At 63.7% G+C, this 15,260-nt stretch overlaps 1 protein-coding gene across 4 annotated transcripts in view; it reads left to right on the top strand.

Annotated features, from left to right (window-relative positions):
- Positions 1–15,260, top strand: part of DAGLA (diacylglycerol lipase alpha) — a 73,415-nt gene that overhangs the window by 17,765 nt on the left and 40,390 nt on the right. The window lies entirely within an intron of this gene.

The raw sequence follows: 15,260 nt of genomic DNA, 5'->3' as shown, positions 1-15,260 counted from the left end.
CAGGCAGGAGCAGGGAGGCCTCGGGGGTCCTCAGCACAGAGGGTCCTGTCTCCCTGGAGGAGCCCCCGCCCCCACCCAGGGCCCAGGGCCCAGGGCCGCGCCCACTTCTCTACAGGCAGGAGCAGGGAGGCCTCGGGGGTCCTCAGCACAGAGGGTCCTGTCTCCCTGGAGGAGCCCCCGCCCCCACCCAGGGCCCAGGGCCCTCTACAGGCAGGAGCAGGGAGGCCTCGGGGGTCCTCAGCACAGAGGGTCCTGTCTCCCTGGAGGAGCCCCCGCCCCCACCCAGGGCCCAGGGCCCAGGGCCGCGCCCACTTCTCTACAGGCAGGAGCAGGGAGGCCTGGGGGATCCTCAGCACAGAGGGTCCTGTCTCCCTGGAGGAGCCCCCGCCCCCACCCAGGGCCCAGGGCCGCGCCCGCTTCTCTACAGGCAGGAGCAGGGAGGCCTGGGGGGTCCTCAGCACAGAGGGTCCTGTCTCCCTGGAGGAGCCCCCGCCCCCCACCCAGGGCCCAGGGCCTTTCGTCCAGAGAACAGAGACACCATTGAGTCCCCAGTCCACAGAAGGGCGACCCTTTGGGGGACTGTGCGAGGCAGGAAGGGGGCCAGCGCAGTGACCCAGCCGGGGGGCCAAGGACCCCTAGAGAAGGGACAACTGCAGGCTTTGCCCCTGCAAGAATTCACACACGTCTGTGTGCAGTTTGGGGACACCCATGAAGGGGTCACAGTTACGGAGTGCGGGGGACGGGGTTCGGGCGAGCAGCTGGAAACGGGGAGTGCACGCTCGCGAGGAGGCCTGTGGAGGCAGCTCAGAGCCGCTCGGGCCTCCGGGTTGGGGGGGCTGTACTGTTCGGGGTGATCGCCTGAGACCCTGCCTTCCTGCCGGCAGTGGGCGCGGGGATGCCCTCTGACCTCTCCAGAGTGGAAGGGCAGGGGCCCGAGGTTCACAGGGGGGCATTCGGGACTCGGACTTGGCTTGGTCTCGGCAGGCAGCCTTCTCAGCCCCCTTCTCACCCTCTGACCCGGTAAGAAATGCAGCGGTTTCTGTTGGCCGGGTGCCACGGGGCAGCTCCAGTGTGTCTCTGATGAGTACCCTGCCTGACCCCCTGCAAGCACGTCCAACCCCATCGGCCACACTAATCCCTCCATGAGCAGGCGCAGGGCAGGGCAGGGCAGGGCAGCGCAGCCGGGGAAGGAATGTGGCCTCGGCCCAGCCTCCGAAATGACGGGACTGGGGGCCCAGCCAAGAGGGCAGGGCTGTCTCCCATGCTGGCTCTCAGCTGGGCCCACTGCTGCGGCCAGGAGCACTGAGGCCGACCGGCTGCATCCCCAGCGAGCAGCGGTAACAGGCAGGGCGCTGGGGAGGGGAGAGCCCACACGGCAGGGCCAGCAGCCCTTCGTCTTCTACGGGAGGACTGTCTTCAAAGACCAGTGGGCAGCCCTGAGGGGGAGCCTGCTCCTCGCCCGCTGCTGACCTGTGTGTGGCCTGGGCCGGGAGTCTGCTTCCTTGGCTTTTCACCCTAAAATGTGCATGTTTGACTCAGTGGCCCAGAAGGTTCCTTCCCACCTGGTGTTCTCCTGTTGTGTGTTAAGCCCCCAGGCTTAGAGAACAGAGGGCCCTCTGATGGGCTCGGTGGTGGCGGGTGGGGTCGCTCTGCAGAGAGGCGGGCAGCGGTCCCCTCTGGGCCTCTGCTTTCTCCTCCTCCCTGGGGTGAGGCGGTGAAGGGAGATAATGGCTACGAATTCCTGTAAGGGCCTTCTGGCAGGCAGTGGGTTACTTTTATCATCATTACGTTTGAGTCGCTATCATCATTATTGTGGAATTGGCTCCCCAGAGCCTGGCGGGGGGCTTCCTGGAAGAGGCGACATGGTTGTTTAGGCTGGCGTCCTGGCCCCAGGTCTGCTTGAGACACAGCGAGTCAGACTGGAGCACAGAGGGTCTGGGCGGGCATGGGGGGGGCCGGGTGCCCCTCGGGCTTGGCTCGGTTGCCAGCTCCCATCTGCAGAGGGGCGGCCCACCCGCCATGAGTTGGCTGGGAGACCTCAGAACTGAGGAGTGCGTGTTCTCCAAACATCTTGTTCACAGCAGATGGCAGCCACAACTCCCTTTCCCCCTGCAGTTCCGGTGGCACTTCCCTTCGCTCACCCCTCCTGTCGGGAACTTGGGTTTCTGCATTAGAGATGGGAAGGCAGTCGGCAAGCCCCAAAGCCGCCTGTGACTGACTGGTGAGGCTTGGTGCTCAGATTGTGCACAGTTTGCAAAGGAGAGAAGACCTTGAGCCCCAGCTGCCTTGTCAGGGCAGCTCAGCCCTGCCCAGTTCCCACGCACGTCTGAGTCTCTGGCCAGACGGGCCAGCCTCGTGCTCTCAGAACAGGGGAGCTGGTCCCAGGGCCTGGTCTGACATTTCCTGAGCAGCTGGTACGTAACCAAGCGCTATGCTGGCTGCCAAGGACGTGGGCAGAAGGTGCAGCCCTGCCCTCTGGGAGCTCCTAGCCTAGTGGCGAGCCAGGATGCCTGGGGCAGGAATGGGGGGCACCGACCAGGTCTGCTTTGGGGTTGGCACACTTCTGGAGGCCTCACAGAAGAGCTGGTGTTTAGGCTAAGCCCTGGGAGGCTGAGGAGTTCCCGGGAGAGTAAGACTGGAAGAGGTTTTCTGTGCAGAAAGCAGCCTGTGCAAAGGCACTGAGGCATGAAGAGCTCTGACCCTGCAGAACACTCAACAGTGGCAGGTAGTGGAGCAAATGAAGGCCAAGCTACCTCCTCAGCATGTTCAACCCCAGGGTGGGGTCCGTGAGGAAGAGACACGCTCCTCTGGCTGCTTGTGGGGTGCAGTCAGCCTGAAGCAGAAGCTCGGTATGGGGTGCCCATGATGGCACAGCCTTTTCTCAGCTGGAGGGGCTTCCAGGACCTGGCTCATAGCTGCCTTGCCAGCTGGATCAGCCCCGATGGTGGAGTAGCTCTCGCTGGTGGAGCAGCCCCTGCTGGTGGAGCAGCCCCTGCTGGTGGAGCATTGTGCACCGTAGGTCAGAAGTCTCCCCGGGGGCCGAGACCAGGGGGCCGCAGAGCAGCTGAGTGAACATGCCCTCGGAGGGTGTGGTGCCGTGACTTCCACAGTGCTGCCTCTGTTCTGTGACCTGTCCGGCCTCACCCTGCATCTGTGTGGCACTGGGCAGAGCATCCATGTATCGGTGCCGTCACCTGTGCCAAGCTCTGCGCTGAGTGTTTCCACCCGGGCCTCCTCCCATTTAACCCTCATGAGGGCCGTGCACGTGGGCCTCCCTGGCCCCCAGGTCCTGACACTTGGTCAGGTCACCCAGCCAGGTCGTGGCTGAGCAGAGACCGCGTGCCCTGGCCCCTGGAGTGGGGTGCAGGGGTGGCACCCAAGCCTCGGCAGCCCTGCTCCGTGGGCACGCGTACCCTGCCCGTTCTCCCCTGTTGCCTGACCCCCCTCACCTTGCCCTCAGGCCTCTCTCAGGGAGGGGTGGCAGAGAAGGGGTGAGAGCCAGGCCATTCCCCCGGGGCCCCGGCGGCAGCTGCGGGCGAGGACACCCCGGCAGCGGAGTGCCCTCCTGTGGGGCAGCAGCCCAGCAGAGCCGTTGCCCACGGTGTTTGCTTTTCCCAGCCCTGCGTTTGCTGTGCTGCTCGTACCTGGCTCGCTGTTTGCCTAAGGACTTGCCTTCCAGGGCAATGGGTGGGGAGCAGGTGGTCCGTCACGTTTGGGCTTCTAGCTTTTCTGCGTAACTAAGGAGGGCTGCACGCCGTAAGTGCCACGCCCGGTGGTCCCCAGAGCTGCCCAGCAGTGCTGTGCTTCGCCCGCGCAGAACATGTGGTTTCGCAGTGCCAGGCCTGGCGTGCCTGGCGTGCCAGAGCCGCAGTGGCGGCAGCAGCTGGATGGCTGGCAAAGAGGAGGAGAGTCCCCAGAGCCCTGGTGTTGGCACTGGCCCCGGGGTGTGGAGGCAAGGGGGCGAGGGGCCACATCAATGGGACTTCTGTGTAGCCAGGGACAGAGGAACACATGGCCCAAGCCCCGGCTCATCTGCTACTTTCTTCCCTGGACCTGTCCACGACCCGCACCCTCCCTCCCAGCGAAGAGAGCTCGCCTGTCAGCCAGGGCCACCCCGCCCTTCCTGTCACCCCCTTTCAGATGAATCAGCCCCAGGAACTGGACGATTTCCCCTGCAGCCTCCGCGCCTGCCCTCCTGAGAGCGGCCTCCCAGCATCCCCTCCCTCCGCCTGAGCTAGCCGCTGCGTGGGCAGCCACTGCCCAGGGAATGTGCTGGCCGCGCCTGGGGCCACGGGCGATGGGAACTGACTAGGTAAACAGAGGCTGGACGGGCCTGGCGTCCCGGGGGAGAGGGGGCCCTCTCTCCCCCACAGCTGGAACCTTGGGGAGAAGCCTGCGTTAGCTGCGCAGGGGGCCGGGCCTCCCTCCCTGCCACCCCCCTGTGGTCTGGTCAGCCTCTCTGAGCGACTCTGGTCCCGGGAGGGTGAGGAATGTCGGCACCACCACCGGGCGTCCACCCTGCTTTGCACTGTGGTCTTGAGAAAACTCCCTGCTCTGGCCGTGGTCTCCTCACGACCTGGTAGTTGTCAGACAAGCTGCGAGGAAAAGCAGGTTGTCAGCAAGCGGCTGTGCTGTGCCCCTCCAGGGGCAAAGAGCTCTCTAAACAGAGGGCAGCCTGGAGCCTGTCATCAGTGTCAGCGCCCAGGCTTGGGGACAGCTGCCGGAGGCTGCCTGGCCACGCCCATGCTGGCTCCTGGCTGTGGGGAGCCCAGGCCCCGCCCCCACCTCCCGCCTGGAGCAGGACAGATGCAGAGGAGGGGCGTGCTGGGCTCCTGAGGGCTGTAACCTGTTCAGGTCGCTGTGGCCGCCAGACCCCAAAGCCCTCTCTCCTGTTGCTGGTCAGCGGTGGGTGCAGGCCTGGGGGCAGACACGGGTCTGCAAGCCTGGGCACCATTGCAGGGAGCCCCACCCTCGGGCCTTCGGTCCCACCTGTCTCCACTCCCCAGCAGCAGTGGTGGTCCCCGGCCAAGCATTCGGTGGCCACTCCTCACGGTAGTGCTGTGAGGCTGGTGCCCTCGCCGTTCCCATTTGAAGGGGAAGGCCACTCCTGTCTGTGTCACTGAGATGTTCTCTATCCCCTTTCACAGGAACCTGGGTCCACATCTCCGAGTGGCGAAGCCCAGTACCAAACCCGGGTTCCCCGATCCCGACCCCCGCGCGATCCCGGTCTGCCCTGCAGCGAACAAGGCGCTAATAAATGAGCACACTGATTCATAATTGATCCCACCTTGGGTCCCTTGGGCCTTTTTCTCTCTGAGGAGCTCTGAGCACTTCCCGGACATGATCTCCTGTGCCCTCCTGAGCCCCGAGAGGAGGCCCCATGCAGAACTCTCCCTGGAAGGGAGGACCGGCAGGGGGCGGGCCACAGGGCTAGATCCCAGTCCCCACTGTCCAGGCCCCTCCTCGGCCCCTGCCCCTGGGAGGGGAGGGCTGGGGTGAGGGCACGCCTCTCAGGGCCGCTGCTCTGCCCCGGTCCCTGTGCGTGCAGGTGGGAGCCCGGAGTATCTGGACGAGGCCCAGGGCTCTGTCTTCTACGGAAGGCATGGTGTCGCTGAGGCTTTTTATAGAGCATTCCTCCTCAGGAGCCTCCTCTGGGTCTTGTTTGTCCTCCTCACATTCCTAGGAAGTTGGCAGAGAGCATATCAGAGTCACGGAAAGGAGGATCTAGAGGACAGGCCCTTGACCAAGTCCCCGCCCGTCCTCAGCCGCCCAGCGGGCAGCAGCTGCTCTCGTCTCCATTGTCTGGAGAGGAACTGGGGCTTAGACACTCCCCGAGGTCACGGGCAAGTCAGTGATGGGTAGGTTTTAAACTCAGTTCAAGTTGGTGCCCTTCAAACACTGGGCAATTCTTACCCCATCCACCTCCCAGGACGGCTGTGAGGTGGGGGTGTTTGTACTCCTGAGTCTTCCTGGGATCGTATTCCTGAGGTGGAGATTGGAGATCCTTGGACATTGTCTGTTCAGGGGGAACAGAGAGTGGGTCTAGGGAAACCGGGCATCTTGTCCACGCAGGGGGAACAGGGAGTGGGTCTAGGGAAACCGGGCATCTTGTCCACGCAGGGGGAACAGGGAGTGGGTCTAGGGAAACTGGGCATCTTGTCCACACAGGGGGAACAGAGAGTGGGTCTAGGGAAACCGGGCATCTTGTCCACGCAGGGGGAACAGAGAGTGGGTCTAGGGAAACCGGGCATCTTGTCCGTTCAGGGGGAACAGAGAGTGGGTCTAGGGAAACTGGGCATCTTGTCCACGCAGGGGGAACAGGGAGTGGGTCTAGGGAAACCGGGCATCTTGTCCGTTCAGGGGGAACAGAGAGTGGGTCTAGGGAAACCAGGCATCTTGTCCACGCAGGGGGAACAGAGAGTGGGTCTAGGGAAACCGGGCATCTTGTCCACACAGGGGGAACAGGGAGTGGGTCTAGGGAAACCGAGCATCTTGTCCATGTAGGGGGAACAGAGAGTGGGTCTAGGGAAACCGGGCATCTTGTCCACACAGGGGGAACAGAGAGTGGGTCTAGGGAAACCGGGCATCTTGTCCACGCAGGGGGAACAGAGAGTGGGTCTAGGGAAACCGGGCATCTTGTCCACGCAGGGGGAACAGAGAGTGGGTCTAGGGAAACTGGGCATCTTGTCCACGCAGGGGGAACAGAGAGTGGGTCTAGGGAAACTGGGCATCTTGTCCGTTCAGGGGGAACAGAGAGTGGGTCTAGGGAAACCGGGCATCTTGTCCACACAGGGGGAACAGAGAGTGGGTCTAGGGAAACCGGGCATCTTGTCCACGCAGGGGGAACAGGGAGTGGGTCTAGGGAAACCGGGCATCTTGTCCACGCAGGGGGAACAGAGAGTGGGTCTAGGGAAACTGGGCATCTTGTCCACGCAGGGGGAACAGAGAGTGGGTCTAGGGAAACCGGGCATCTTGTCCGTTCAGGGGGAACAGGGAGTGGGTCTAGGGAAACTGGGCATCTTGTCCGTTCAGGGGGAACAGAGAGTGGGTCTAGGGACACCGGGCATCTTGTCCGTTCAGGGGGAACAGGGAGTGGGTCTAGGGAAACCGGGCATCTTGTCCACACATGGGGAACAGAGAGTGGGTCTAGGGAAACTGGGCATCTTGTCCACGCAGGGGGAACAGAGAGTGGGTCTAGGGAAACTGGGCATCTTGTCCGTTCAGGGGGAACAGAGAGTGGGTCTAGGGAAACTGGGCATCTTGTCCACGCAGGGGGAACAGAGAGTGGGTCTAGGGAAACTGGGCATCTTGTCCACGCAGGGGGAACAGAGAGTGGGTCTAGGGAAACTGGGCATCTTGTCCGTTCAGGGGGAACAGAGAGTGGGTCTAGGGAAACCGGGCATCTTGTCCACACAGGGGGAACAGAGAGTGGGTCTAGGGAAACCGGGCATCTTGTCCACGCAGGGGGAACAGGGAGTGGGTCTAGGGAAACCAGGCATCTTGTCCACGCAGGGGGAACAGAGAGTGGGTCTAGGGAAACTGGGCATCTTGTCCGTTAGGGGGAACAGAGAGTGGGTCTAGGGAAACCGGGCATCTTGTCCGTTCAGGGGGAACAGAGAGTGGATCTAAGGAAACCGGGCATCTTGTCCACACAGGGGGAACAGAGAGTGGGTCTAGGGAAACCGGGCATCTTGTCCGTTCAGGGGGAACAGAGAGTGGGTCTAGGGAAACCGGGCATCTTGTCCGCGCAGGGGGAACAGGGAGTGGGTCTAGGGAAACCGGGCATCTTGTCCACGCAGGGGGAACAGGGAGTGGGTCTAGGGAAACTGGGCATCATTTGGCCAAGCCCCGTGTTTTCAGAGGAAGCCCAGGCTCTGATGGGAAGTCACGTCCCCTGGCCCTTCCTTCTCTTCTTGCTGACAGCCTGGCTGCAGGTCCTGGCTGAGCCCCCCAACCACCACACACGGCCTGGGCCCCAGGCTGCGGGCCCACAGGGCGCCAGGCTAAGGGAGAGGGCTCGCGGGCCCAGCTGCACCTGGGAGCAGGACCCTGCGTGCTCTCCCCACGGAGGGGCCACTTCTCTCCAGCAGTGTGCTTTTCGGAGGGGGATGCCACAAGTCACCGTCCCACAAGGAGAAGTCGGGGCGCAGGGCTGGGCGGGGAGAGGACCTCCCTGGATAACTGGCCACGGTCCACCAGCTGCTCCTCACTGTGTCCCCTCAGGCAAAGCACCCAACACCCCTTCCCACCAGTTGCTGCCTCAGGGAGACGAGGACGTCCCGCTTCTCCCCTGCTGCCCCCACAACGTGGCGGCTAGGCCCCAGCGAGCTCCCTCCGGGGTGGCTGCTGCAAAGGAGCCAGGCAGGCAGGGCTGGGGTCCACGCGGCCCACGGACGTGCGTGGGAAGAACCAGGACCGGGGCTCAGGGCTCCCGGTCCCCCAGGCTGTGCTCGGACACGTCCCTCCTCAGACAGCAGGGACTCAGGGACGCCTGGCCTTCTGCTGGGTCCTGGGGACACGGCAGGGCAGAAGACAGGGGGTCCCTGCCCTGGAGCCACACCGGGGGAGGCAGTGGGAAACACGGTGACAAGTATAAATAAGCCGGCAAGTGTTAGCTGGGGGAAGTGCACAGCAGAGGACTGTGACAGAGGGGACAGGAGCACCTGAGATCCTGCCGGCCGGTTGGAGGAGCCACGTCTGAGTCAAGAAACCAGTGACAGGAGAGAGCCAGCCGCGGAGGTTGGGGCGGGGAACGTGTCCGGGCAGGGAGGCCTGAGGCCGTGGCGCTGGGACCGGACAGTCTGGACTGTGTGAGGGCCCGAGTGCTGGAGGGTGGTGGGCCCGGCAGCAGGGCGATGGGGCAGGTGGGCCGGCAGTGTGTGTGGGGGGTGCTCTCAGTGCCATGAGCTCTGCAGGGTGGTGAGCCCAGCAGCAGGGCGATGGGGCAGGTGGGCCGGCAGTGTGTGTGTGGGGTGTTGTCAGTGCCTTGAGCTCTGCAGGGTGGTGAGCCCGGCAGCAGGGCGATGGGGCAGGTGGGCCGGCAGTGTGTGTGTGGGGTGCTGTCAGTGCCATGAGCTCTGCAGGGTGGCTGGAAATGCGGGGGAGGGTTGCCCAGCAGGCACGGTCCTTCGTCCCAGTCTCCGTCGTCTGCGATCTCCTCTGCCCGGTTAGGGTCCCTCCGTGAGGTCCTGTCCATGGTCAGAGCTGGGTGGCAGTGAGCATAGGAGCTGAATGTTCAGGGGAAGTGCCTCCAGCGTCCAGCTCATCCTGAGGACCACCCTGTTCAGGGGAAGTGCCTCCAGCGTCCAGCTCATCCTGAGGACCACCCTGTTCAGGGGAAGTACCTCCAGCGTCCAGCTCATCCTGAGGACCACCCTGTTCAGGGGAAGTACCTCCAGCGTCCAGCTCATCCTGAGGACCACCCTGTTCAGGGGAAGTACCTCCAGCGTCCAGCTCATTCTGAGGACCACCCTGGCTTGCTGCACCCCGGAGGGCAAGGCTAGGCCGAGCTGAAACCCTGGGGAGCATGTCACCGTTGGGGTGAGCAGGCTGCCCGGTCCTCTGTTCTCATGGCGTCCCCCAGGATGGGGTGGACCAGGGCACCGTCCCTCCTGCTCTGCCTGCAGGAGGTGCCCCAGGAGCGTGATGGTCCCTGCCGTTCCAGGAGCCGCCCCAGGGGTCAGGGCAGACGCCAGGGCGGCCGCCGTCCAGCTGCACGGGCCACCAGGCGGCGGCAGCCTTGACGGTGCGCTCCCCCTTTCTGCCCCTCCATCCCGTCTGTTCCCACTGCCTGCCGGGGCTCTGGGCGCCCACTTCCCTGCACCCTGGTGCCCGCCCTGGTCCGCAGTTTCCGGTTGCTCTCCAGATGAAGCTCAGACTGGCCGCACCAGCCTCTGCGCCTCGGCCCTCCTCGCTGCCTCTGCCGCCGGGCCAGTCTCTGCACCATCCTGCGCGGTCCCTGCGTGCGCCCTCCCGCTGAGGGCGTTCCCCCCCTGCCCTCTCCCCGTGGCCTCCTCCCCAGCCTGTCCTCAGGTCCCAGCTCTGGCTCCCTGTCCCTCCGGCAGCTGCCCCTCCCCTCCCTACTCAGGCTCTGACAGGACCCCCTTCCGAGTGCACGGAGCAATTTTTTTCATTGTTCTCTGTGAAAATTAGCTTGAAACCTCTTCTCCCGGCCTGTAGGCTCCGTGAGGGTTGTCTCATATCTTTTATTTATCGCTGGGGCCCCTGGCGTGTCGTTGGCACTCTGATTATCTGTTGGATGGATGCAGAGTGGCCGCAGGCATGAATTATTTTTAACTAGACTTCACCTGTGTTCACACCACCTCGTGCCCACCCCTGGAGCTGTTTCCAGCCTTTTCTCCTCTCAGATCCCGGCCCTGCCCTACGCCAGGGAGCCTGGGCCCATACCCTGGCCACATGTGAGGGTTCGTGTCCTCACACCGGACCCAGAGTCACCTCCGGGTCAGAGCAGCCTGAGCCCTGGGGCCTGGGTCTCTGGAGCAGGGAAGGGCCCCCTTCGAAGCTACTGGGCTGAACAGCTGTCCAGCATTCTCACCGGACCTGTCAAAGTAGAGTGCATCCCAGAGTGGCTTTGCACGTGACGGCAAGTTTGGAAACCAGGTCACATCCAGCATGGACCGTGGGACCGAGAAGGTGGGGGAGGAGACGGGCACCAGTGGCTTCCCCGTGTCCCTCCCCGCGCTCGGGGCCAGAGGAGGCTCAAGGCAGTCTCGGGCCAAATCTCCTCTGCAGGCTGGTCAGGCCTCTGCGCTGCAGGGAGGCTGTGTCCTCAGCACCGGCCCGCCCGAAGCTGGTAGAAGTGCCGCAGCCGTCCCCCTCAACTCCTGGGGTTTCCGAGGCCCTGCCTGGTGGGGGCGGGCTCGCGGGCTGTGAGGATGTTCGGGTCAGGCAGGTTTGGTCTAACACCGGCAGGGAGGGGGCACCCAGGGGGCCCCAGAGCCCACAATTCTAGGTCACCTCCTATAACATCCAGAAGCAGGAGTGGTATTTATAGCAGCCACCAAGAGTGGAGCACTCAGCAGGAGCAATGACGTAGCTCCCCCCCCCCCCCGCAATGACGTAGCCCCCCTCCCCCCGCGGTCCCCTAGCTCTCACTGACTCGAGCTCGCCGGCCACTCCCCTCTCCAGAGCCTGCCTGGGGCCAGCAGCGAGGGCTGGCCCTGCAGAGACAGCAGGTGCTGTCACACTGCCTCTGCGAGCCCTGGAGGAGACCAGGTGCTGCTTTCTGCCAGCGGGCGCCTCTGCCTCAGCCAGCCTGGCCAGGACCTTGTCTGTCTCCTCGGCCCCAGTGGGCATCCCATTAGAACTCAGTGCCCGGGGCCTGCTGCTCTCTCGATGGCACTGTCTGCTCTTGTTGAAAGGTTCATTCTCTCGAGTCACCAGCATGCCACCCACGTCCCCAGAGCTTGCCGTGGTGAGGAAAAGGTCTGCCTCGTGCCTGCTACCAGCCGGCAGTTATTGGGGCTGGGAGCGCCTGCCCCAGGATGACAGGGAGCCCCGTCAAATGCCTTCACCTCTCTGGAGTGCCACTCGGGGCTGGAGGGCAGTGGTCCCAGCCTATGGTCACCAGGGCACTGCTGGGCGTGTGGCCTCAGCTCCACCTGCTGCCACTCCCAGGGAGCAGGCTAGGAAAAAGTGATGATGTCGGGACTGGGGCCCCAAGCCATGAGGAGGAGTCCTCTGGGAAGGGAAATGACATCAAACTCCAGCCCAATGGTCAAGCCTCTTCTTACCCAGACGGAAAGTGGGTCCCTCGGTCCTGTCTAGACATGAATGGGCAGAACGGTGACATTATTCAGGTGACTGGTGGGGGGAGACTTGGGCTTCCCTCCTGGGTTCGCCCCATTTCCACTTTCTGTCCCCAGACCCTCCGGGCCCGCCCCCGCCCCTGTCCAGCCGGGAAAGAAGCAGGGGAAGGCCGAAACTTTTCCCTCGGGAGACTCCATGTAACATTGATCAGTCAGGTGCACCAGGAGCAGGCGGGCAGGGGGTGGACCAGCCAGGGAAGGGCCATGAGGCCACGTGGGGACGGGCCCCAGCTCCAGCAGGGAGGAGCCTCTGAAGTGAGGGGGCTCAGGGAGGAGGAAGCCCCGGCCCGAGCTCGGTGCCCTGATGGGCAGGCAGGAGAAGCGATGGGGGCCAGGAGTGGGCTTGCCCTCTCACAGGGACGGGGGTGGGGGCAGCGGGTGGCGGAGAGCTTTATAGCTAATGGTTGGGAGTTTTAATCTTATTTAAAGAGCATTTAGGAGCCATGATATGCTTTTGAGAAGACGGCTTATTTAATTAAAATTTTAAACTATGTGTGGCATAGCTAATGCCGCCCGCCTCCCGCTGCACCGGCCGCTGCTCTCAGCACTTTACGACTAGGAACCTTGTCCCCACGGCAGCCCCCAAAGGGGGCCGTGTCATTGCCACCCCCTTTACCGACGAGGGGACAGCAGATGGTTCGTCCTCGGAAGTGGCCTCCGCACTGTGCTCGGAAGGCCCTGGGTTCTGCGTGAACAGCGGCACGAGGACAGAAGCTGGGTCTGCACTGTCCTCCACCTGGTGGCAGGGGGCCTCTGAGCTCCCAGGCCTTCGTGGAGGCCTGTGCTCGCCTCTGCTTGGGTCTGCACTGTCCTCCACCTGGTGGCAGGGGCCTCTGAGCTCCCAGGCCTTCGTGGAGGCCTGTGCTCGCCTCTGCTTGGGTCCGCACTGTCCTCCACCTGGTGGCAGGGGGCCTCTGAGCTCCCAGGCCTTCCTGGAGGCCTGTGCTCGCCTCTGCTTGGGTCTGCACTGTCCTCCACCTGGTGGCAGGGGGCCTCTGAGCTCCCAGGCCTTCGTGGAGGCCTGTGCTCGCCTCTGCTTGGGTCCGCACTGTCCTCCACCTGGTGGCAGGGGGCCTCTGAGCTCCCAGGCCTTCGTGGAGGCCTGTGCTCGCCTCTGCTTGGGTCTGCACTGTCCTCCGCCTGGTGGCAGGGGGCCTCTGAGCTCCCAGGCCTTCGTGGAGGCCTGTGCTCGCCTCTGCTTGGGTCTGCACTGTCCTCCACCTGGTGGCAGGGGGCCTCTGAGCTCCCAGGCCTTCGTGGAGGCCTGTGCTCGCCTCTGCTTGGGTCCGCACTGTCCTCCACCTGGTGGCAGGGGCCTCTGAGCTCCCAGGCCTTCGTGGAGGCCTGTGCTCGCCTCTGCTTGGGTCCGCCTCTGTCGTGTCCAGCGGTGGGAGGAGACGGGATGGCCTGAGGGACAGAAGAGTCAGCCACGGGCCTGGTCTTCGAGCTCCTGACTTAGTGTTTTCTGGGCCTCGGTTGCCCTCGTGACTCAGGCCAGGAGACACGTGTGATGGTGGACTTAGCGTGGGCTCCCGCCTGGAGCCCCAAGGTTCCCTCCTCAGCCATCCGGAACCAAAACAGCGAGTGGAACTCTAACAGTCAAGACCAGAATGGACCCGAGAGGCCATCCTAGCCGGTGCCTCTCAAACACTTTCAAGCCTCGAGACTCGAATTCAAACACAGAGTTACAAGGAACGCCGACGTGTATCCAGCTCAGAGCTGCTCTGACGGTATCTCCTGCCAGCCCCAGCTGAGACCACCTCGCCCCACCTGGGGGTGCCCGAAGGGGTCCCGGAAACCCACTTTGGGGAGCACTGACATCCTCAGAGAACTGACTCACTGGGCACAGGAGAGGAGAGCCACAGAGGGTGGGGCCTGGGCCCATGCCCACCTCCACCCATGCCCTGTGGGGACAGAGGATGTCAGCCCTTCCTGTCACATACAGGAACTCCGCAGACCTCCTCCCCTGGGAAAGAGCTCCTGTTACGAAGTCACTCGATCCCTACCTGCTTCTGCGATGCCCGGGGAATGGTCGAAGTGAAACCCAATAGCCCGAGTGGCGGTCTGTGCCCTAGATGGCCGTGCTGCCCCGGGCGGTGGCCCCTCCGCACAGCCGTGGCCCATGCAGCCTTCAGGAGTCTGGGCGGCATCTTCCCCAGTGCAGGCCAGACCCTGAGGCCTGGCCACATCCTGAGGAGGCGTGACAGGACAGGACCCCGGTGGCATAGGGTATGCTGGGCATGGCAGTGGGACTTCCTCGAGGGGAGGTGTTAGGCTAGCTGTGCCCACTTAGCAGCCTCATTAATGGCCTCATTAGGGGGCCCCTAATGAAGTGGAAGGTGCTAATTCCTCTAGGAGGTGCTGCCAGCACCTGGGACAGGGATTCTCTCCTGGGGGAAGTTCTGAGAAGCAGTCAGAATACTGCAGATGAACAGCCGGCTGGGGTGGGAGCTCCCAGCAGGTGGCTGGCAGGAGAGCAGAGTCCTGGGGGAGGCTGTGGGTGGGGGCAGGGCTGCGGGTTAGAATCCTGGACTTGACTGATGGACACGAGGGGTGGGCCCCTGCGGTGAGCGTCCAGAGGTGGAGCTGGGTAGGGGCCTGCAGGACCACCCTGAGACGCAGAGACACAGACAGGCGCGGGGCACTGCGGCAGGCGTGGCCGTGGGCCTGCGCTCCGCAGTCTGAGCTGACCTGTGGCGAGGCGATTCCCATCTCACTGGCTCATTGTGGATTAAAGACCCAGGGTTGGCTCAGCCTGGGCAGGTGGGCTCCTGAGGCATGACGCCATCCCTACCTGAGAAGGTAGGTCAGGGCGTTGTGCAGGGTGGCCAGGTTTCGGGCCGGCATGGGTCAGCCTGGTCACCGGGCACAGAGAGCAGGGCCTTTCTGTTTGGGAGAGCTGACTTAGATCACAGAGAGATTAGCGCGGCTGCCACACCTCGGGGCAGGGACTTTGCACTCTCGGGAGGGACGGTTAATAATAACGAGGGCCGCTAGCACTTTCATGTGGGCTGAGCGTGTGATAGACGTTACTTTGTCATGATTCCCTGTGAAGTGGGCACCTTTATTATCCCAGTTTGCAAGTGAGGAAAATGAGGCTCAGAGAAGTGAAGGTCACAGACGAGTAGAAGCGATGGGCCAGGGCTGCCCCCAGCCAGGGCTGAGGCCAGGGGCAGGGGAGTCCCCAGGGAGACCGGGTAAGGACGTGTTGGAGCACGAGGGGACGTGAGACAACCACAGGGGCGGCTCGGAGAGGACTCGCCCAAACAGAAACAGACCTGGGCGGGGACCCACATCCCCCACACAGACAGGCAGCCTGAGGTGGTCCTGGGCTCGGAGACCCCGGCGGCCGGGCAGTGCCATCAGGAAGCCAGCTGTGCCCACCCGTCAGCTGCACCGGGGCACCTCTGCCCCCCATGACCGAATGAGTGT

This window comes from Saccopteryx leptura, chromosome 1 (genome assembly GCF_036850995.1).
Source record: "Saccopteryx leptura isolate mSacLep1 chromosome 1, mSacLep1_pri_phased_curated, whole genome shotgun sequence".
NCBI classification, from domain to species: Eukaryota; Metazoa; Chordata; class Mammalia; order Chiroptera; family Emballonuridae; genus Saccopteryx; species Saccopteryx leptura.
Note: the sequence above shows the minus strand (reverse complement) of the source record. Positions and strands in the feature narration are given on the sequence as shown.